Here is a 24,795-nt window from a genome sequence, read left to right as displayed (position 1 = left end):
TTCTAGGTTGGCCCTGCCACTGTCATTTGTAGGCCAAGAACCTCTTCAGAGAAGGGAAGCACATTTGCATTCACAATATTAATAAACATATATGTTGTTCTCAGTTGTTAAAGGTAACTAAATATAGACCCATTTGTGACTTGGATCAGGTATTTTGGAAGAAAGTTGGAGTTAAACGTGGAATTAATTTAGATGACACTAAACCTAGTTCTGAGATTTCAGAGTCATTTGAGATCTATTTACAGCTAGTGAAAGAAAGTAAGAAGCAGTGTTACATGGTATCTAAACCATGGGCTCATGGAGCCCAAGTGGTTGGGTTCAAAGTCTACTCTGCCATTTCTACCTGTGACTGTGGTAAAATCATGGACCTTTTCTCTTCTGGATCTATGGAGTGGTAATGACCATAGAGTGAGACTTAATATATGGAAACTTTCTTCTGAACACTGCCTAATGCACTATGAATCACCTAAGTAAAATCATATTTATGTTCACCGATAACTGGCTGTAGCTAGCAAAAGTAAAAGCAAATAATGATAGATAGATAATGGTTCTATTGCCCTATTGCCCAAATGCTCCACATATCAAAATGTTCCATGTAACAAAGCTTCCTTATTATTAAGCCATATTGATAATTTAATTGTGCAGAAAATAATGCTAAGTTTCAGAAAAAGATTGCTCTGAACATGGACAAATTTTAGGGAGCGATTTTGCAAATTTTCAGTCTAAAATGTGAAAGAGTACAATTTTATTACTTGATGGTAAATTATGTTACAGTAATAAAACCCACATGACAAACAGATACACTCACTTTTAAATCATTGAGTGCTCTGCAGTTGTGCCATTCATTTGGATTGAACATCCAGCAGGGGAAGAAAACACAATTTGAAGTCATCTGTGTCTAAAGACCCTGAATTCTGCTGTTTTAGTCTTCCACTTTAAAGTGAACTTTATATACACAGAAAGGAAATGAAATATTTTGCAAGGATTATGAGAGAAAGGAAGGCTTACCTATAACTGGAAATCTTGGAACTCTGAGTTTTATTCAACGTAAAACTTATTCTTACTGCTACCTTGCCTAGGTTGTCACTGCTACAATGCCTATGATGTGAAGAAGAGTATGCCTGTGTGTGAAGAAGAGGAGGCACCAGGGGCCTGATCCAACCAACAAAGCAATCCCTACTTAAAATTTGAGATTTAGTTTAATATCTGTCAGGATGGATATTAAATATCTACAGAATTTATTAAAACTAAAACTGTTCTTTTAGTGCCCACTCGAGACACCTTCTAAAAGTAGTCAAATGTAGGATATTTTGTATTATTTAGTTTTTCATTGCTGTAACAAAATACCCGAGGAAAACCAATTAAACAGGGAAGGATTTATTTGATTCATGGATTCAGAGATTTCAGTCCATTGTCAACTGATTTCATTATTTCTGATCTTGTGGTGATGCAGAACATCCTGGTGTAAGGGTGTGACAGAGCAAGGTTACTCACCTCTTGGTGTCTGGGAAGCAGAAAGAGGACTACCCCAGGAGAAACATCTCCTTGACATTCCACAATGACCTACTTCCTCTAACTAAGGCCACCTTAGACAGTTTCTACTACTTCCAATATTCTCTTCAGCTATGAATCCATCAATGGATTAATTAATCCACTGATTAGAGCCCTTATGATCCAATCACTTCCCAAAACCCCACTTTTGAACATTGCTGTATTAGGGACCAACCCTTCAATACATGGGCCTCTGAGTAGACATTCCAGATCCAAACCATAACAAGTAAAATTCTTAGATTACTTAATTCACTGTTCTTAGCAATCTGCATTAAAAAAAATAGGATAAGATGTTGATTTAGAGCACTCCAGTGGTAATGATTAGCAGATGAGAGTCCTGAAATGACAAAACAAATTAAAAAGAAACAAACAAACAAACAAAAAAAAAAAAAGAAAAAATCTGGCTAATGAGAATCCTCCCAAAAGTTGTTCCCCATATATGCTCAAATAGCATTTCAGAAATATGCAGGTGATTGTCAAATATAAAGTATAGCAATTCATCAAAAAGTGACACCAATATTTAAATTTTATTTTGCAAACATTCAGGTACTTAAGTATCATTGACAGAAGAAATAACTGCCCCAAACTAATCAAATGACTATAGTTAAGATATTTCTCTGTTACTGTCTTAGCCATAAACTCTAAATACTGTTTCCAGCTAAAATTTGGTTCAAAGTCTGGGGCAGGAAATGTGCAGAATGAGCCTGAAAAATCTTGTAACATATGAAACCATGAAGCATCAAAGACTGCTTCGTCAATGTCAAAAGGACTCAGAAGCTAACTTGAAAAGGCCCCCAATTTCCTATGAATCTGTTTTTCTAGCTAACCATATAGTGGGTGGTGGCTTAATTTCCCACTAAAGTATTTTAGCTAGCAAATTGCTGAAGAATAATATCGTTAAAATATCAGGATTTTGCAAGTGCTAATAAAATAATGGTTCTATATAGAATGATCATCAATGGTGTTCATTTCACAGAAAGGCATCATTTGCTCCTGGTCAAAGGACACACCAACACTTCTGCTGAATTCTTATTATGCATCACAATTTAAATTTAGTCAGGTGTTTAATAGGAAATATAGGAGCTAACTGACAACACAATAATTTTAAGAGCAAATCCAGCATTCCTTGGGAAATGATGATAAACACTTCATTTTCATCAATAAATAAACTGCAGATAATGAAATGAAATAGAGAAGGGAGAAATTTGTAGTTTAAAAGAGACCTAAATAAATGATTGAATCTAGAGAATATCATGCTAAGTGAAATAAGTCAATTCCAAAAAACCAAAGGCTGATTTGTGGATACTAATTGTTGGGGAGGGGAATAATAGCAATCATTAGATTAGGCAAAGGGAAACATAGGGAAGGGAGTGGAGAGGGGAATAGGATAGACAGTAGAATTAACCGGTCATAATTTCCTAGTCATGTATTTGAATACATGACCAGAGTAATTCCACATCATTTACAACCACAAGAGTGGGATCTTAAATAGAATACGATATACTCTACATATGTATAATCTGCCAAAATATATTCTACTATCATCTATAACTAAAAAGAACAAAAAAATAAAATGATAAATAGATCAAAGAGATCTAACAGACTTATCAATCTATTGCAATATATTCTTTTATTCCCTGAGGCTTAGTCAATGGGTATTTTTTGAATTCTAGCTTGATTTATGCCATAGTCACTATTTTTCCACTTTAAAATTTATCTTCTCATTTATAAATAATTATATAATTCCATATCTGTGGTCTTCAATGTCTTTTTTTATGCTATTTGTTCCCTATCCTTGTCAAAAACTTACTAAAACTGCACACTTAGGATCAATCTTTCTCTGTGGATTATGTGGATTATTATGTGGATTATGTGGATTATTATTGTCATCCAGGGGTCATCTGAGTTCCATGCCTGGTGTGGATCTTGTCTTCTTCCTTCAAACTAATAAAGCTGAAGAAAATTTCCTTATGGAATCTGTGCCTACATGGAGATATCAGAACAGGAACTATGTGAGGGGCTCACTAGCTCTGCAAAGAAAGGACAGTTCTTGAAGGTCATAAAGATTTTTGTTTATATCTCATCTTTCATTAATATTCAAAATTAAAAATACTTTCTGTAATTTTCAGTGTTTACTTATGTTCTAATTTTAAAACCTTTCATTTCTATATATTGCTAATGTAGCTGTTATTTCTTCTGATTAAGAATACATGTGGTGGTGCATGCCTGTAATCCCAGCTTCTCGGGAGGCTGAGGCAGGATTGTGAATTCAAAGCCAGCCACAGCAACTCAGCAAGAACCTAAGCAACTCAACAAGACCCTGTCACTAAATAAATTATAAAAAAGGACTGTAGGTGTAAATTGGTTAAACACCCTGTGTTCAATCCCAAGTACCAATTTAGGCTTAATACAACTCATAAGTTTCAGTCACTCTCCTGAGATGCACAGGTAGATTCTTTGCCTACCAAATCTAAAATCAAAGTAAATCAAACAAAAACAGCACACTTCAATTTGAAAATGTGGTGTTATTTTTCCTTAGGGACTCTCTTCACAAGTCAGCAACACCAACAGACCAATTCCCTAGACTTAATATTCAGCTTTCCCACATCAATGCTCAGCAGGTAGAGGAGCAAGACAACTCTGTAGGACCTCTTTTATAAGGACACCAATTCTATCATGATGTTCCACCCTCATCACCTATATCCAAAATATAGGTGAACTCTTAATACCATCATCTTGGGGGTTGGGATTTCAATATATGAATTTTGGAGGAAAACTGTCAGACCTAGGGACACAGGCATATTGGATTAGGGACCTCCCTACTACTGTATGACCTCATCTAATTCTGATTAATTATATCCATAAAAACCCTATTTCTAAATAATGCCACCTTATTGCCTATGAAAGAGATGGGGTTAGGTTTCATCATATGAATTATGTTTCATACTCAACAACTGAACTCATAACAAGCATACCTCCTGTTCCTCTTATTTTCTTCTAATAGAGGGCTCAGCCTCTGAACTAGCTTGGCACTTATATCCACCATTCATGGGCCACTCTCCTTCTGTGTTTGTGTGTCTTAACAGATGCTGTTATCCTCTTCTCTTTTGTTCTTCCCAACAGTTCAATAGAATTTGGAATTTTGTGTTCCCTGATCTATTGACTAAGCAATTTTTTTTTGTACCAGGGGTTAAACTCGGGGTCTCACTCATGCAAGTCAAGTGCTCTACCTCTGTTACATCTCCAGCCCACACTGATTTAACAACCACAAGTCATATATATTGGGGAACTATTATGAGCTGATTCTGGAAGATCCCTTATCATACCTGATCATAGTAGATATTCACAGATTTGAAATTATCCCCAATTTAGATATGTGGAAAATAAACTGAAATACAAATGACTTGACCAAGACCCTAGGGATTGTAAGTATTCCAAAGTACGAAGATGGTATTCTGAAAATCGTGTTTTATAGATGATTAGATGATTTAAATAATGATGTCAGAAGTTTATTGAGATTCTTTGCCCTTTGTGTTAATGTCTTTTTTAGAAGATAAGTAAATAAGAAGCTATATAAATTCTAATTCTATCACCAAATCTCATCTTAGGGAATATTTTGGTTTTGTTTCTGTTTGTTTTGTACACAAAGAGGCAGTGGGGCACAGTGGTTCAAAGTGGCTCTGGGGTAAGATCTGATTCTCATTCTAGCTCCTTACCTTGCTAGATCTGACCTGAAGAAATTGGCACGACTTTCTGTGCCTCAGCTTCTTGGTCTTTATGGAAGATAGAAATAGTACCTGTCTAAAAAGACAACTGAAGAATTAAGTTAATTAGCATATGTAGGCCTTAAAATGTGCCTGGAATATTCATCCCTGAGAGGTAATCACTAGATCAAGTTTAAACATTTAGTATCAACAAGGTTATGTGAAGCAATTTTTGTAAATCAATGTTTGTAAATCAACCATGTGTCAATTATTTGTGTTTTTGTCAAACCGATGATACTGATGATTTATAAAATTTTAAAGGACTGGGATTCTATGAAGGACATTGGAGAAGTACAGGTTTCCCTTCGCTCATACACATTTAATTTCACAAAAATGGGCCATAGAAAATGTGTTAGGAAAAAATATTCGATGTTTAAAAAAATATTTTGGACAATTAGTAAGGGGGTATTATTTTTCACTCCCCCCCCCTCAAATTTTTGCTAGTTGCAAAAGATTTGTTATAGATGCACTGCCTTTCTCTGCTATGTCATTGATTTGGTGGGGTCATGGTGCTCAAAGTAGAGTCCTTGTCCTGACCACACTTCTATTATTAGGCAACATGCCATGCCTACATCAAGCTGGATGTTCTGCATGGAATGACAGCCAACACCTAGGAATGTGTAGCAGGATGCATCACTTCCACATAACTGATTGTTCAGCCAGAATCCCATGCTGGCTCAACACCCTCCTATTAAATTACATCATCACATAATTATGCATATTGTATTAATGTCTGAGTAGCAGCAGTGTGGGATAGAAGACTGTACTGGCAGAGAAAAACAGCCATGTTTTCCCATATTCATAAGGAATGGCTCCCCAAGAATACTTTGATAATCATTAACGGTCAGCATGGTCATTGAAGGGAATTGTCTGGTACACTGTTCTGAGCTGGTGGACCACTAAGGTTAAAGGCTAAGAAATGTTTCAATGGTTCATTCCTGGTTGTTGACAAATGACCCCTTCCTCTACCCTTCCCCCACCATATCAAATACACAAAATGCATTCCATTTTGTAAGATTTTCTTTCCCCCTGTGGTATTGAACCTAGGGGTAAACTACCACTGAGCCCCTTTTCTTTCTTTCTTTTTCTTTTCCTTTTTTATTGTTTTCTTAAGATAGGTTCTCACCAAGTTGCAGAGGGTTCCACTAAGTTGCAGGGGCTGACATGTGGCACTCCTACCTCAGCCTACCAACCTACCCAGTCACTTGGATTACTGGTGTGAGCCACCATGGCAACCATCCTGCCAATTCTAACTCAGCCTTTCTTAAATCCACTCCCTCCTTTTCTCTCGCTGGTGTAAAATCACTGAGGAGTTGAAGTACTGGAAACCCATTTTAATCATTTTACAATATTCTCCCTTCAGTGTTCATAAAATAAGACTACTAGAACACTCTACCCAAAACATGATACCACTGAGCACTGAAGGACTCTGTGTTGTCTATAGATTAAGTGTAATCCCCACTCCTTGTTGTTGAATTCTTCTCCAATGTGAGATCACCTCCTTTCAGGATCACCTCCACCAATAGCGTCAGTCCCTGGACACACTGCCACACTCCACCTGCCCATCTTTTGTGTCTCCCATTGCCCACACTGTCCTTTTAGGTCACTTCCAATGTAAGGTTTTCCTTTCTTCACAAGGATTGCCTTCCCAGCCCTCACAGTAGAAGCTGGATTCACTCCATCCAGCAAGGTGGCATCACATCATGCTCCCCTTCGACACTCATTCTAATCTGAATTTGCATGTATGTGTGCACACTAATAAGTAGCCTTCTTTTTTTAAAAGGAAATTTTCACCTCCTACCAAAGGAAAATGAATGTTAGGGTTTTGTTTAAAGTTCCTAAACATAAATTTTGTACAGGCTGAGGACCTGGTGGTACTTTTTCACATTCCTTGTAACTAATTTTTTTTAAAAATAAAGTAAAACATACAAAGAGAAAGTGAAAATAAGGTTCCAACAACCAATGAACACCTAAGCTGTCTGCTGTCAGACTGATTCAATTTTAATGACTTACCCATGTGTGGGAAGAAAAAGCAGTGCATCCTTCATGTGTTTTACATCTGGCAAGCACTTCCTTTGGCAAATGTGGAAACTCTTGCAAAAGTCATGAATAAAACAGGCTGCAAAGTTTCCATTTTGAGTTGCAAGCCAATATTTGCTTGGAACAAGAAAGCTCCTGAACATCACATGCTCATCTCAGAATTCAGTTTGCAGTGCTTCTGCACCTCCGTGACCTATGGAAAGAGGTGCTCTCCCAAGCTGTAGCTGAGATTGAGGGGCTTTTAAGTGAGACCTAAGCTAACCTAGTTCTCTGATTATCCTCCTCACAAGGACCACCTGGGGAACTTATGAGAAATGCCAATTCCTATCAACAGCAACAAAGATCTAATGCACACAAATTAAAACTGAGCCTGGGATTCCCATCTCAGCAAGCATCTAAATGAAACGGATGTAGGGGGTTCGTGGGTCACACAGTGGTGAAAGCCCAAGCTTCTGAGTGTTTCTTTCATACAATTCCAATCTCATTTGTTACTGACCCAACTCACACAGTTAAATGAGGCTACTCTGTTTACAGATTCCTTGTGACATGTGCCTCCAGGCCCCTCCCACACTTGTGCACATCATTGTCTTCACCCTCAGTGCCCTTTCTGCATCTGTCTTCAGAGTCCATTCATACATATTACTTGTCTCCAAGGCTCAGGGCACTTAGGACCATTTTAGTGGCACTAAGCAATATGCATCATTTTAACACCATCTCCAACAATCATCTCCATAACTGTTTTCATTTTTCAAAACTAAAACTTTGTGTCCATTAAACCTTAACTTCCTGTCTCCCTTCCCCAGTCTTGGGCACCATCACTCTATGAATTTGATGATCCCAAGTACCTCGTGGAAGGGGAATCATATAGTATTTGTCTTATTGTGACTGGTTTCTTTTGCCTGGCACAAGGTCTTAAAGATCTATCCATGTTGCATTATGTGTTGGAATTTTCTTCATTTTTAAGACTGAATAATATTCTATTGTGTGGATGCACATTTTGCTCATCCATTCATCTGTAGCTGGGCACATACCTTGCTTCCACCTCTTGGCTATTGTGAATAATTTGACCATGGATGTGCACATTTTTTATTTTTATTTATTTATTTTTATTTTTTTTATCCTCAGGAGTCACCAGGTACCTGGCCTTTACTGCTCTGAAATGCATCCGGAAAAGACTGGGCCCTGAAGAGGTCATAGAAACTGCCCCTGCCACCCTTAGTCTTGGAGCACCTTGCTCATCTGCAAGTAGGACTGTCTGCGACTGGGAAGCACCTGGGTCCTTCCCCAGGGAGAAGCCAGGACACAAGCTACAGCAGGAGGGAGCCCCCAGGAGGGTTCCCAGGGGACAGCTGGACACAAGGAGTAACTCTTAGAACAAACCCTTATAACTCAGTTTCGGGAGAAGAGAAGGCCTGGGAGCTAGGGTTGAGGGGAGCCAAGGTGCAGGGCATGGTCCAGCGACCTGCACAATGAGAGGGGCATTAACCCCAGAAAGGGGCCGGGGCTCAGATTCAGAACCACAGTGAGTGCACCAGGAAGAAGACAGGAGTGAAGCCACCCTGCCGGCTCCGAGGGTGGGGGGACTCGGCCTTGGAACCCCACGGCCAGGGGACCTAAGTCCGGGTCCAGGGAAACAGGTTGGCCACCGGTTGGAGGCCTGGGGGTGAGGAACTGGTCATGGACCGGAGGGGAGGTGAGGGAGCGGAGCGGGCTGTAGAGAGAGGAAAGGAAGGAAGCTGGGGCGCCCAAGGACCAGGACAGTAGTGCGACCCCGCGAGCTAGGGCACCCTCGGTCTCCCGGCCGCTCACGGGTTGGGTAGGCACGTGGCCTAGGAAGGCGGTCGGAGCCCTGGGACTGGGAGCGCAGGTGCCGGGTCCAACGGTGAGGGCGCGAGATCCGGCCCTGAGTCTGGGAAGCAAAGGTGAAGGACATCTGGCCTGGGCGGCGGCAGCCTCAGCGTAGGCGCCAGCGCGGCGGAGCAGAGTGGCAGAAAGCATGTTGGCGGCGGCCAGGAGGGCGAGAGGAAGACGCGCCGGATGTGCACATTTTTTAAAGAGAAGGGGGAAGAATGTGTTTTTGATTTTTAAAATGGTACATCGGAAGTAACAAAAAATATCAGAGATGTTATAACATGGAGTGAATTGGGTAAATCACCTGGAATTCTGAGTTTTATGTACAGAGGCAAATATATTGTGGGTCTCATAAAATTGAAACTTTGGTGTTTCTCATAGGAAAACCCCCTCCACTGCCCAATGCTCAATTTGGGTTAGGAATTTTGTATTGCTGAGGGAAATGATGCAGAGATGAATATAATGCTGGTCCTTTTAGTTAAGACTCAGATTCACAGGTGGGTGTAAGGACAGCACAGGAGATGAGAACTGAGAGTGACTCAGGATTCCTCAGTGGGTTAGTAGGTCCCCTTGTGTAGACAAGAACAAGGCCCACATTTACGGAGGGAAATGGTGCATTTATTCTTCCTTTGATGTCTCAAATTTAGTTCACATTGAAAAAGTATCAATGAAAAGAATAAACTTTAATAATGCATGATAGAGTTTAGTTCTTTCAAATTCAAGAGAGGAAGAAGCCTTACTTATATTCTAATTACTAATAATTCTTGTATCTGATTATCATCCAACAACATGTGGTAGAGAGGGCAGAGTTCAGCATGAGGCAGTTGCAAGCTGGAGTGTGAAAAATGGCCAGTGGCCACCAGAAGAGGCAAGGAAGGGTTCTCCCCATCAGGCTTCATGGGGACCAGGGCCTCTCCTGGAATCTGGATTTCTGCCCCCCAGATCAGTGGGAAAATGAATTCCAGTTATTTTGAGCCACCTCATTTATGGTGCTTAATAATACAAGAAGTAACCATAGCAGATGGGAAATGATCACATAAGGAAAACAATCAGAAGACTGAAAAGAATCCATCATTAGATCCTCCTTACATTAGAAATTATACAAGGAGAGAACATGTCACATTTTCTGGTTGAAAATGTTATATGGAAAGGCCAGTTAGGAGAGTTATAATAACCTGGAGAAGACACTGCAGGGTCCATGGGACAAGTTGGCTGCAGGAGTAGAGGGTTCTTCTACTAACAGCATGGAATGGAATTGGCCACTAGTGGAGATGGAGAGAGAGTGGTTCCATGCTGGTGCCATCAGGAAAGGCAAAGAAACTATAGGCGAATGGAAACTGATTCAATGTGGAGGTGAAGTCATCCTGATGAGGAGTTCATGGGACATTATGGGAGAAATGTTTGGTCAACATGCAATGGTGGAGTAAAGTTCAGAGTATAGAGAGCAGTTAATTATGCAAATTTCTACTTACCTAGATGTGCCATTGGAAATATGAGGAAGACTGCAGTCACCCTGAGAGAGAGAACTGAAGGTTGGAGAAAGACCACTTTGAAAAAAAGGATATTGGAGGGAGCTGCTCCATGAAGCAGCTTCTAAGGGGCGACCAACACCTTTGCTCACTGCTTGTAACACAGTCATGAGCAGGATCTGAACACCTCCCAGATGCCAGCTCAGCTGTGTTCACACTCCGGAGCTAACTAAGAGCTCTCCCTATAGACTATTGGGTTCCTGGACCTAGAGGGCACATAAGCACCACAAGTTGTCTGTCTTTGTCTCAGAAGAGTCTTTATTAGACTGGAAATCCACAAGAATGGAAATCCATCTGGCTCAGATGTCCCTGACAGTGGAACTGGGTTTGATTTCTCTAAGGGGAGCCCCTTGCCAGTGATCTCCTTTGCCTGTGATCCTATCTCCTGCAAAGCTTTCAGCCTCTTCAGCCTCCAGGTTGTGGCTCACCCCATGCAGACTTGTGAACTTCACAAAGTGTTACTTCTGTTGATTTCAGGATGTGGGGGAGCCCATAAAAAGCAAGCTGCTTTTTGATATTTGACCAGTTCACATGGGATGAGATTAACTCCAGGCTTTCCTGAGGTTGTAAAACATCCCCTTAGTGTTCTAGCTTCACTTTGATGCACCCTTTTCTTCCAAGCTAAGAAGATAAGCCAGCAAGTGAAGTGGGAGGTTAGGAGCTCTCAGGGTTTCCAACCTCACTAAGGCAGAAGTGCCATAAATCGCAGAGGAAGAGCTGAGTTCAACATAGCGCCAGCTCAGCTCACTTCAGCTCACACACAACGGGGTTTTTACTAGTTCAGATAAGGTCAAGATTACTAATCCAAAGATGTCATCCTGAACTGATTTCCATTTCCAGCTCCTTCCATGGATGAAATATTGATTATTAGGAAGTGATGGGTTTTAGACTACTATTGGTTTTATTTCTAAATAGATGAGCCCCCCCCCCCCCCTTATTCACAGGAGTTACATTCCAAGACCCCCAGTGGATGCCTAAAACTGCAGATGGTATTGATTTTGGAGATTTGAGGCTGGACACCTGAAGAAATTTTCAGGGAGCAGGTTTATTTAAGCTGCAGTTGTCCAGAGGGTACAAATGCCTGAAATCTCTGGATCCCAAGTCTGGAAATTCTTTTAGATTTTCCTCAGTGGAGTGGTTACATGACAGTGGGTGGGTACATAACAGTTAATCTTTGTCCCAATATTATGTCAGACAGAAGTTTCACAAGTTTTTATCAAGGAAAACAGAGATAATAATTTTTGTATAACAAGCACTCTTGAGACAGTCTATCACACCTTTTGCTTGCAAACCTGGCATTTATAAGAAAGAGGAAGCTTCAAGCTACATTGGGCTCTGTGCAGAACTCCTGTAAAATCCTGTTGACACTCTGTAAAATTTTGCCGACAAGAAGCTTAATTATGGTAGGGGTCCCTAGAGAAGCTTATATATTACAATTATGGTGGGAGGGGTAGTTTGGTCTGCTTCATGATTAAACCCTGTAAGATATACACTGTTTTCTCTACTCATAATGCCTATGATAAAGTTTAACTTTAATCAAGCACAATAAAAGAATAAGAACCATGACTTATAATAAAATAGAGCAATTATAGCAATATACTCTAATGAAATTTCCAGTATCATCATGCTTGTGCCTTGAGGTCATTGTTAAGCAAAATAAGGGTTACTTGGACACAGAATTGTGAAACTGAGGTAGTAGATCTGATAATCAAACTACTGAGCAACTAATGGGGAGAGAGCATATACAATGTGGATACACTGAACAAAGGGAAGATTCACCTCCCAGGCAAGACAAAGCAGGATGGCATGAAATTCTGTCACATAACTCTGGAAGGTGTGCAATTTAAAACTTATGCATTGTATAAATCTGAAATTTTCCATTCAATATTTTTGAACCACCCATGGCTATGTGTTACTGAAATCTTGGAAAGGAAAACCACAGATGAGTGGGGGAAACTGTCTATACATCTTATAATATTTAACATTAAGGTAAAGCAAAATTTGGCAGATTTCGATAAAACCTTAAAATGGTTAATAAAATTCAGACACTTCTGTAACCCAAGAAATAATTACTAAGGGAAACTTAGGTTATTTTTATCTGAGGAAAATTTTCCCATCAATGCTTCTTTCCAGGGTTCTGTTACAAAGATGGTGTTAGTCTCCAAAATTTTTTAAAAGCAGTTTTCTGTTTTTACAAGTTTTTAAAAAACACATTTTAAAAAGAGCTCAGATAGATGTGGAATCCAATCTGTTTCCTTCCTTGTTTCCCACATCCTGACTCCACTTCTCTCACCTTCTCCCCATCTCTTCCAAGTAGTCTCCATGAGGGAAAGTGCTCTCTGCTGAAACCAACATCTTGCACAAAGCTGGTCACACAGTGGTCCTTATCTGTTAAATAAGTCATGATTAAGTATTTTATAAATTAATTCATTTAATTTTGTCACAAGAAAAGTAAGGTTTCTGAAGCCTTTTTGGTTTTGTTTGTGCCAAATGAGAAATAGCATCCCTGAGGAGGATCACTGACCTCATCACAGCGTGTCTTACTTGTTCACACTCACAGGTAATCCTCACGAGTGCTCCAGGTAAGCTCCTTATCTCCACAAAATAGTAGGGAAAATTGAAGCCACATCACCAGAGGTGGTGAGTGGAACACACTTTTCTGTTGCTGGTGTTTTGCGTTTCCTTCTGTTCCATGCCATGGAGTCCTGTTTGTTCTGGGGCGTTGGTCATTCCACACGGGACTGCCTCTTATTTTTGTAGACAGGAGCCTGGGTAAGAGATCAGAGCAGGATAGTTTTCCATAGAGAATCCACAATTTAAACCCCTTTCCAACCTGGAAACAGTGCAATCCTTAATCAACAATGGAAATACTAAGAATCACTACTGAACACATCTAATTCTGAACCCTAACTCTCCACACTACTTTCCCAGAAGAAGCACAAGGATGAAGAAGTTCACTCAATGCCATGTGATCAGGGGCAGAGCAGCCCATCCCCAAATCCATTTTTCTTTGAGTCTTTGGGCACAGTTTCCTCAGTCAATCTGATGTTCCATGTGACCGCACAGATGCAGCTCCCAGGCTAGCCTTGGCACATAGCAGGTCTTAGAGAAAGATGTTTTTCTGTTTTATCCCTACTACCTCCTGTTCAGATGGTATAAGAACCAGACACAAAACTGGAGATGACCATGAATGCCTCATTTTATTTTTGGTTGTTTAAACCAAGGTGCTAGTTATTTTATACATTTTTCAAAAAGCCACCTTTGAAATGCATCACTTGACAATGTCTTTTAAGACTTAAGCTATATCTTTAGCCCAGGGCTAACTCACATCACCCTCCCCTTCAAGCCTTCCTGGGCTCTATGTGTTAGCAGCTGCTCTAATCTGCTCTGAGTTTCTGGAAAGAGCGCTGAGCCAACCTCTCCTATCAGTGGGTGCTTGGAGTCCTTCCACACCAGAGGATCTTGGCATTCCACTCTGTCCCCAGAAGCAGCAGAACCATGAGGAGTCCAGGATTCTGAGATGTGAGAAGAAAAGTGAATTGACTCTAGCTATTTTATGTAGTAAAGCAATGATGTAGAACAGATGGAGCTGAATACCTGAGATATTTTTCAGGAAGATGGTTTATTTAAGCTGCAGTGGTCCACTGGGTACTCTGGACCTCAGAGTCAAAGTTCTTTTAGATTTGGGGTTGTTACATGACAGTGGGAGTGTATGGGGACATTAGTTACTCTTTATCCAATATTCTTAGCCTAGACAGTAGTTTTACACATTTTTACCAAGAAAGTAGAGATAGTATCTTTAGCATAGCAATAATCTCTCTTTAAAATAGACTCAATCACAGCTTTTGTCTGCAAATCTGGCATTTACAAGATAGAGGAAGCTTCAAACCACTTTGAACTCTCTGCCCAACTCCTGTGAAATCCTATTGACACTCTTTGTAAAATCTTGTTGACTAGTAGTGAAAATTATATGATAGGGGTTCCTTTCAGGTAGAAAGGATGAGATATTTTCCAGGGAGTTGCCATAATGCCACACTGAGGAATCAGCTGTCAAACAAGGGCACTGCTGAGATTTCAGTATCAGAAAATTGACTTGATTTGACTATTGTAGCCTTTGGTTCTCCTGTACCTTGAGTTTGACCTTGAGACCCTGAGAAGCTGCTACTGCTACTGTGAAGCACTGAAGCACCTGCTTCGCAGCCCCAACCAGAACAACTTGCTCTATGGTGCCTGCTTCAAAGACTGTGGCCTGGGCAACTGAGTTTGGGTCATGATCATAGACCTAGGTCCCAGCTGTAAAATGGACTAAAGGACTGTATTACAAGGTCCACACAAAATGGACTCATCATCTTGGACATGGAAAGAAGAAGAGAGAAATATGGACAGTCTATCAATGTGTGAAAGGCAGTCATGAAAACAACAGCAGGTTATGGGCTGCCATATTCTGGGCTAACCTACAACCTGATTTTATACTGAGTACATCAATGGTCTTGAATTAAGGCACTTAGTTCTCAACATCAACCCAGGTGCCTGACTTCCAAAGGCATTGTCACAATGATGAAACAGACTTAAGTTTCTTGCACACAGTAATGTTTGATAAATGGTGCAAGGATAAGTATTCAGGTTTTAAGTTCTCTTATCTGTCTTTGATCATCTTAGGATTCTCTTTTCAATCTGAAATCCATGAATGGACAGAGACAAAGAAACTAAGTAAACAAGGATGGGGCCACACTTCTCTTTCAGTCTTAACGTGATACCATATCTGTGGAGGTGCACATTGAAACATTACATTCTTCTCTTGCACCAAATACAATCACAAAGTTTTTTATTATTGATATTATTGATATTCAATATCCTGATGTCATCTCCTATTGCTGTTCTTATGTAATCACTTCCTAATCAAATTTGTCAGGCAAATTTGTAGTAGATTGTGGTTAAACTCTGTGTCTGATATTATTAGTTATGTGACCTTGACTAAATCTTCATCTTCAATTATGACAGCAAAATTGTTGGAAAATGCCCTTAAGGTTTACATGGGATAATACATTTAAAATATCTGGTCCTCATTAGATGTTCAATCAAATACATTTGTCAATTTTCATGAAAAGATCTGGTCCAGTGTCTAGCATAGAGCAGGTGCTTAAAACATGCATTTACTATTTTCTGTATTTTAAACTAAAAGTGAAAAAATATATATAGTAGGAAATTTTTTATATATAAATATATATATGGTAGGAAATTATGTTCACATAACTCAAAGTGTAGGTGAAAATGAGAAACAATGACTTTGAAAAAGATGTGTCATAAATCTGGTAAATTTGGTATAGAATGTGATCCCATGAATTTGAATAGTTGTTCCTGCCTAGGCCCATTCAGACTGCCATAATGAAAAGAGCATAGAATGGATCACCTTAATGGTAAAGATTTATTTCTCACAGTTCTGGAAGCTAGAAAGTAGAAGATCAAGGCATAACCAGATTCAGTGTCTGGTGAGGGCTTCCTGGTTCCTGGACAACATCATCTCACTGTGTCCTCATGATTTGTAGGAGAGGCAAGGAAACTCCCTGAAGTCTCTTTTATAAGGGTACTGACCTCATGACCAGTAACTTCCCAGAGACCACACCTAATGCCATCAAATGGGAGATTGAGTTTCAACGTATACACATGGTAGGGTTGTAAATATTCTATCTGTAGCAGTCTCTACTTGTAGGAAAGAATTGAGATTCTATGAGGAACAAATCAGTCATGGGAAAGAAATGTGAGGGCCAAGAAGACACAACCTGTTCTGATGTGAGTTTATGAGTGTAGTAGTTAAGAGGATGAACTGCCTCCAAGATGGTAAGACAAGTGGACTCAAGAATACCAAGGAACCTGTAAGTCTACATTCTGTAAGTCACAAACGAGATTCTAAAGACATGAAGATTAAATAGTGATAGTGCTTCTAGAGAAACACTTATCCAGAGGCATGGATAATATTGAAGTTGGTGAAGTCAAAAGTGACTGGAAGATTCATTGGCACTGAGAGTCCTCTTCACTGAAATGAGACATTTTTGTTATGTCTCTGAGGCTCCTGGAGGGGTGGACATGCAGCAGGATATGGTTTAGAGCACAAGATCCATGCCAAGGAGGGAAATTAACAAATTCAACCACGTGATCCTGAATCAGGGATCAACATGACCTTGGAATGTGGGGTGGGGTGAGCCATTTTTCATTAGAAATGAACACTGTTTTTGATATCGATATCAATAAAGGTGTAAATCAATGATCAGTTCTGTTGCATTTGGCAGGTATTTCTTATTAATCCTGGAATACAACAATACAGAAAAATCTGCCCAGTTCTGGACTATAATGTTATCCATTCTTTTGGAACACTGTATTAAAAAAAAGACACCTGATGATAAGGAAAAATAAAATATTTTGACATCTCATAGATTTATAAATTCTGGGAAAGTTAAATAATTTCAAAATAAGTAATAATTTGGTCATGGGTGTGATTCTTAGCAAAGGGGCAGGGTAATCTGTGGGTGAAGAGATTCCTGGATCCTGGGTTGGAACAAGGTTAGTGAATGACTTAGGTAACACTGTCATGATTAAGATGTGACTAAGAGCCTGTTAATCTTGCTATGTTAGATCTCTCTGGGAAAAGTAGAATTTATGATTCATCATGGATCTAAGAATTTTCTTATCCCTAATCATATTTGGGGAAGTTTTTTTTTAAATAACTATCTTGATGCTTTATCCCGTAGCAACATTGTTTTACTTATGCCCACTGTACTGGGACCTTGATCTAACTTTAAAACAAAAAATTATCTGCAGCTGGTTCTCTACAGAATTGACATGAAGTAAGTGTTCAGTTAATATATCGCAGAGGAATTAGCACATCTATGAACTGTGCATAACTGATAAAGCAGAGTCTTCTCCTTGCACAATAACAGTGTTGATAAAATGAGTTGTCACTAAACAATTTCATTCAAACAAAAATTGAACATTTCCATTTTAAAATAATTCACAATGGGACTTGTTAAGTTGCAATGGTACTTGCATATTTGTATTAACATAAATACACATAAAATATATATATATATATATATACATATATATGCATAAACTTTTCTTTAACAGGGCAAAAATAATTCCAATTTAGTAATTTTGGATTATTGAACACTGAAGTAGATTTTTTATACATTTTATTTTATTTTTACAACAACTTAAAATTCAGGGAAAAATATAGCTTTCCCATAGACTTTTCTCTTCCTCACCTGTACATCCTTCCCCACTCTCAATATCCTTCCCCAGAAAAGTGTGCTAATTATAATCAATGAACCTATATTGACACATAATTATCACTCCGGTCCCATAGTTCACAATACATCTCACTCCTGATGCACATTATATCAATTTGGACAGATGTATGACATTACCCAGGATTATAGATCATGCAAAATCATCACATTGCCCTAATAATTTTCTGTGTTCTCCCCACCCAAACTATCCTTTATTTATTCACTTTTTTACTATAATGTTTCTTTTTCATAAACTTTGAATGATATGGAAATTGAAAAAGCAGAAAATTAGAGAACCCTAAATTCTTTCATGTTCCCATTTCTCAGATGCTTTCCATGGGATTAAGGAGTATGAGACCATCCTGGGGTTATACTCACAGGCAGATCATACTTTTCAAGATTTGACCAAGCACCCCACCATCCACTATAATCTCATGAATGGGAGAATTCCTGACTTCTCCATCCTCATTTCCCTCCCCCACTGTTCTCCACTTTGTCCTCTCCTGCCTCTGGCCCTGGCAGTGAAATGGGAAGAAGAGCCATCACAAAATCCCCCACAACTTCCCTCCCTGCTGGTACAAATGCTCCAATTCCCAGAAATGCCACATGGCAAGAGTAAGATTATCTCATCCCAACTGGGGAAGAGTGAATTCCATCCTATTTTAACATTGTTCCAAAAACTCTGTCTCTCTGTGTTGTGAGGAAGGGTGTAATTTATATGGAGAGGGTTCCAATGACACAGACTTCAGAGAACACTAGCTACATCAGGGGAAAGCACTTACCCAGAAGAAAGGTCAGTAACAACATTTAAAAATTCACCACTGAGGTAGCATACTATGTAACCAAAAGATTTACACACTACATAGTTCTATGGAAAATAAAAGTGGATTATAGTTAGGAGTAGAAGAAACTGACTCTGAGGAGCAGAACAAAGGAAGTCCCCAAACCAAGAAGAGGGAGACAAAACTAAGAACTTAACAGGAATTTGATTTTTCTAGTGCCCATAGCTACTCCCATGGTCAAAGAGCCCAACTCCTAAAGGCCTATTTAAATCAGGTTTATCACCCTGTACAATATGTCTAGTTCCAAACAAGAAAGTTACAATCCATGACAAAAGGCCAGAAAAAAAATTCAGTCCAAAGAGACAAACCAGTTTTCAGCATTAAACTCCAGATGGCAGAAATGTTAAAACTATCAGACAAGAAATTTAATTGTGAGTAATATATTAAATATCTCACACAAGATCAGATGGTGAATGTATGTAGAGAGATGGGAACTCAAAGGATTCAAAAGGTAATGTTAGATTAAGAACACAGTAACATAATAAGGAATGACTTTGTTGGGTTGGATCATCAGTCATCCAAACAGGACGACATAACTGAAGTTGAAGACTGATCAACAAAATTACCCCAACTAAAACACAAGGAAAAATTACAGCATAACACCTAAGCATGGTAGTTAAATATTTTAAGATGTAGTTAAAAATTAAAACACAAGTCGTTGAAATATTAGGAGGAAATGAATGGATCAAAAACATTTGAAAAAAAACATGAAAAATCTTCCCAAATTGATGGCATATACCAAACCACAGACCCAAAAATCTTACTAAGCAAGATAAATACCAACACACACAGACACACATACACACACACACACACACACGCACACACACACACACAATTAAATTAGACAATTATTCAAATTGTAGAAAAGATAATTGGCTGCCTATTTCATGTATTTCTTGATTTTGTTATATTCCATGCATTTATTTGTCTACTCTTATGCCAATACAAAATGATTATGGTTATTAGATCATTAAAATTAATCTCAAAATCAGGTTGCATATTCCCTCCAACCTTGTTTTTCTTTTGCAAGATAGTTTTGGCTATTCTACATCTTATAATTTTCTCTACACATTCTAGAATCAACTTTTAAAATTCTTCAAAACTGTCTGATAGAGTTGTGCTTTTATGTGCATTCAACCTATAGATAGAATTAGTTAGAACAGGTATCATAACAATATAGTATTGTACAATCCATGAACATTGTATGCACATTTCTCTGTGCCTTAATTTCTCACTAAAATATTTCATTTTTATCATTACAGGGGATTGCAACATGCTTCAAGTTTTTTTCCAATTTAGTTTGTGTCTCCAATGCAGAAGAGCTAAAGTAATAGTTATAATAACTTTTGTTACTCTTTTACTTTTTAAAAATGTTATAATCTTTTATTTCTATTACAGTTACAAGTCAATAATTTTGCATACCTGTATATTCACTTATTTTAGATTACATCATATTGCTCCATATAAATTTGTCACAATGTATTTCATAATCTGAAGGACCAGTTGTAGGCTTAAGGAGAGGAACTAAAAGAAAAGTTATTGTGGCTTTAGTGTAAGCATGATAGCACATGACCACTCTTGTCTATACTCTGTAAAGTCTTTGTGGAGAGACAGTGATTTTGTGATTTTACAGTTGGAGATAATCTATATGAGCTGTGTAAAGAGCAAGTGATTCAGTTTCTGAAATGCCTGAGCCCACATTCCAATGCTAACACTTGCTCACTTGCTGATTCTAAGAAAATGTCTTATTGAGCATCAGTTTCATTATTCACATTGTTTTTCCTAGGAGTGTAATGCAATAATGAATTCATTGACCTGTGCTCCCAAAAGACATGAATAAGATACAAAAGTAAAAGACTATTGTTGTTTTAGTTAGATGTGTTTTTATTCTAAGGTTTGTTAAATGATTGCAACTTGCTAAGGATCTATAATTTATCATTTCATACATGGGAAACAACATTTTACTTTCCACATAAGATCTTTTCAGTGTTTTCATGTTTAAGAGAAGCAAAGATCCTAAATGTTCCTAAGCACTATTCACAGAGGAGACAGTAGAAATGCTGAATGCAGGTCTGGTTACATAAATTGCAGGCCCCTGTGTAAAATGAAAATATAAGCCCTCTTGTTCAGTATGCAGGTAATGAGTGCATTAAAATACATTTTTTTTCTTTCTTCACAGTCTTACTTAGGATGTGTGTAAAATTCTTAACAAGAATTTTACCATTCAACTCATATAATGTCAGTAAATCAATGTAAATCATTTAACTCGTGTAGAAACATTGAACTTAAAAAATTTCTATTTTGAAATCCACAATTCATATGCACTTTATTCACACCAGAACTGTAGACATACTGCATATAACTATGTTAATCAAATGTTTATATGTCACTTCTGATACATGCACATTCTAACACTTTCCACCTTTAGGCAGCTGATGAGTAAGGAAGGATTAGAACAGAAACCTGAGTTCCAGCGCGGCTTCTTCCCAGAGCAGTCGCCACCGCCGCTGCGCTCCTCACACCTGCATTGCCAGCAGCAGCAACAGAGCCAGGACAAGCCATGCCCGCCCTTCGCGCCCCTCCCGCACCCGCACCACCACCCTCACCTCGCGCACCAGCAGCTGGGCAGCGGCGGCAGCAACCCACGCCTCCGGTGCAATAGCTGCGCCTCCCTCCGGTGTCCCTGTTGCTCCGCACCTCCTCGCCCGGCGGCACCTTCCGGACCCGCACCTCCTCGCCGCTGTTGGGCTCTTCATGCTGCTGCTGCTGCTCCTCGCGCCGGGGTAGCCAGCTCAATGTGAGCGAGCTGACGCCGTCCAGCCATGCCAGTGGGCTCCGGCAGCAGTAAGCGCAACAGCCCGCATCCGCCTCCCAGTACCACCAGTGCCACAGCCTGCAGCCCGCCGCCAGCCCTACGGGCAGCCTCGGTAGCCTGGGCTCCAGGCCCCCGATCGCGCACCACCACCACCATCCGCACCTGGCGCACCACCAGCACCACCAGCCCCAGGCGCGCCGCAAGAGCAACCCCTTCACCGAAATAGCCATGAGCAGCTGCAGGTACAACGGGGGCGTCATGCGGCCACTCAGCAACTTGAGTGCGTCCCGCCGGATCCTGCACGAGATGGACTCGGAGGCGCAGCCCCTGCAGCCCCCTGCGTCCGTCGGAGGAGGTGGTGGCGCGTCCTCCCTGTCTGCCGCCGCTGCTGCCGCTGCCTCGTCCTCAGTCCCAGAGATCCTGGTGTCTAAGCCGGAGCACAACAACTCCAACAACCTGGCGCTCTACGGAACCGGCGGCGGAGGCAGCACTGGAGGAGGAGGCGGCGGCAGCAGTGGGCATGGCAGCAGTAGTGGCACCAAGTCCAGCAAAAAGAAGAACCAGAACATCGGCTACAAGCTGGGCCACCGGTGCGCCCTGTTCAAGAAACGCAAGCGGCTCAGCGACTACGCGCTTATCTTCGGCATGTTTGGCATTGTGGTCATGGTTATCGAGACCGATGTGTCGTGGGGCGCCTATGACAAGGCGTCACTGTATTCCTTTGCTCTGAAATGCCTTATCAGTCTCTCCACGATCATCCTGCTCGGTCTGATCACCATGTACCACGCCACGGAAATACAGTTATTCATGGTGGACAATGGAGCAGATGACTGGAGAATAGCCATGATTTATGAGTGTATTTTCTTCATCTGCTTGGAAATACTGGTGTGTGCTGTTCATCCCATAACTGGGAATTATACGTTCACATGGACAGCCCGGCTTGCCTTCTCCTATGCCCAATCCACAACCACTGCTGATGTGGATATTATTTTATCTATACCAATGTTCTTAAGACTCTATCTGATTGCCAGAGTCATGCTTTTACATAGCAAACTTTTCACTGAAGCCTCCTCTAGAAGCATTGGAGCACTTAGTAAAATAAACTTCAATATGCGTTTTGTTATGAAGACTTTAATGACTATTTGCCCAGGAACTGTGCTCTTGGTTTTTAGTATCTCATTATGGATAATTGCCACCTGGACTGTCCGAGCTTGTGAAAGGTACCATGATCAACAGGATGTTACTAGCAACTTCCTTGGAGCAATGTGGTTGATATCAATAACTTTTCTCTCCATTGGTTATGGTGACATGGTACCCAACACATACTGTGGAAAAGGAGTCTGATTGCTTACTGGAATTATGGGTGCGGTTTGTACAGCCCTGATGGTAGCTGTGGTGGCAAGAAAGTTAGAACTTACCAAAGCAGACAAGCACGTGCACAATTTCATGATGGATACTCAGCTGAGGAAAAGAGCTGCCAATGTACTCAGGGAAACATGGATAATTTACAAAAATACAAAGCTAGTAAAAAAGATAGATCATGCAAAAGTAAGAAAACATCAACGAAAATTCTTGCAAGCTATTCATCAATTAAGAAGTGTAAAAATGGAGCAGAGGAAGCTGAATGACCAAGCAAATACCTTGGTGGATCTGGCAAAAACCCAGAATATCATGTATGACATGATTTCTGACTTAAATGAAAGGAGTGAGGACTTCAAGAAGAGGATCATTACCCTGTAAACCAAATTAGAGACTGTGATTGGCAGCATCCACGCCCTCCCTGGGCTCCTCAGCCAGACCATCAGACAGCAGCAGAGAGACTTCATTGAGGTCAGATGGAGAACTACGACAAGCACGTCGCCTACAACGCTGAGCGGTCCCGGTCCTCGTCCAGGAGGCGGAGGTCCTCCTCTACAGCGCCACCAACTTCATCAGAGAGTAGCTAGAAGAGAATAAGTTAACCACAAAATAAGACTTTTTGCCATCATATGGTCAATATTTTAGCTTTTATTGTAAAGCCCCTATGGTTCTAATCAGCGTTATCCGGGTTCTGTTGTCAGAATCCTGGGAACCTGAACACTAAGTTTTAGGCCAAAATGAGTGAAAACTCTTCTTTTTTTTTTCTTTCAGATGCACAGGGAATGCACCTATTATTGCTATATAGATTGTTCCTCCTGTAATTTCACTAACTTCTTATTCATACACTTCAAACAAACTTTACTACTACATTATATGATATATAATAAAAAAAGTTAATTTCTGCAAAAAAAAAAAAAAAAAAAAGAACAGAAACCTTGGGGGCCCTATCCTTCCCTTCCTTTCTGTTACCATGTTTAGTGTAAAAAGATCAACTAATTTATGAAAGTAACACACAAGAAAGGTAATGATTAGGGCCTTTGGTTGTTCAAGCTTCTGTAGAATTTGATTTCTTGCTTTCTTCATCTGGTAGAAATTTTGATTTCTTTGAAGAGTGGAGCCAATAGAGTCTGCTTTCACTTAGTCATAGATGCATGACTTTTTACTCATCTTGACTTCTTCCACCACCACTCAGCATGAGTCTGCTAAAACTCTGTGCTCCTGGGACATGACAAACATTACATACAAATGGAACAGTCAGAACTGATGGCAGTCATGCACACTGCACTTGTACTTATTTCTGCTGCTTCCAGTATGTTCCACTTACAAACATCACTTACAAAACACACATTTAAAGATAAAATTACAGGCAGGCCTTGCTTCACACAGTTTTGATGTTCTCGTCTTTCAATTACCACTAATTAATTACATTAGCCCCACAAAACCAGTTCAAATTTCAGTTCCTGTGGCATATTATCTGTGATTGCATAAAATATAGCTTTTGCTATTGGCATTCAGTCCCCAAATCGCTGTGTGCATAACAATTTCCTGATGATCTTTGACCAATTATGTTACACACTTCTGACAGTGACTGGTCCCTGTACAACTCATATTGCTTTTATTCAGATAACAAAGTGCACTACTGTGTAGGAGCTTGGTCTCTGGTGATGCACTCACAAGATGTTTGCCAAAAATGACTCAAAGGAAGAGGAAAAACAAGAAAGGGCCATCTTGAGTTGGAGGAGGAAGACATTTCTAGAA

General features: G+C 39.9%; 1 pseudogene; it reads left to right on the top strand.

The window, feature by feature from the left end:
- The first annotated feature begins 21,262 nt into the window (after positions 1 to 21,262).
- LOC124974769 (small conductance calcium-activated potassium channel protein 2-like) lies at positions 21,263 to 23,894 on the top strand (annotated as a pseudogene).
- The last annotated feature ends 901 nt before the right edge of the window (positions 23,895 to 24,795 follow it).

The sequence above is a fragment of the Sciurus carolinensis genome, unplaced genomic scaffold (genome assembly GCF_902686445.1).
Source record: "Sciurus carolinensis unplaced genomic scaffold, mSciCar1.2, whole genome shotgun sequence".
NCBI lineage: Eukaryota > Metazoa > Chordata > Mammalia > Rodentia > Sciuridae > Sciurus > Sciurus carolinensis.
The sequence above is the reverse complement of the archived record's forward strand: the minus strand, read 5'-3'. Positions and strand labels throughout refer to the sequence as shown.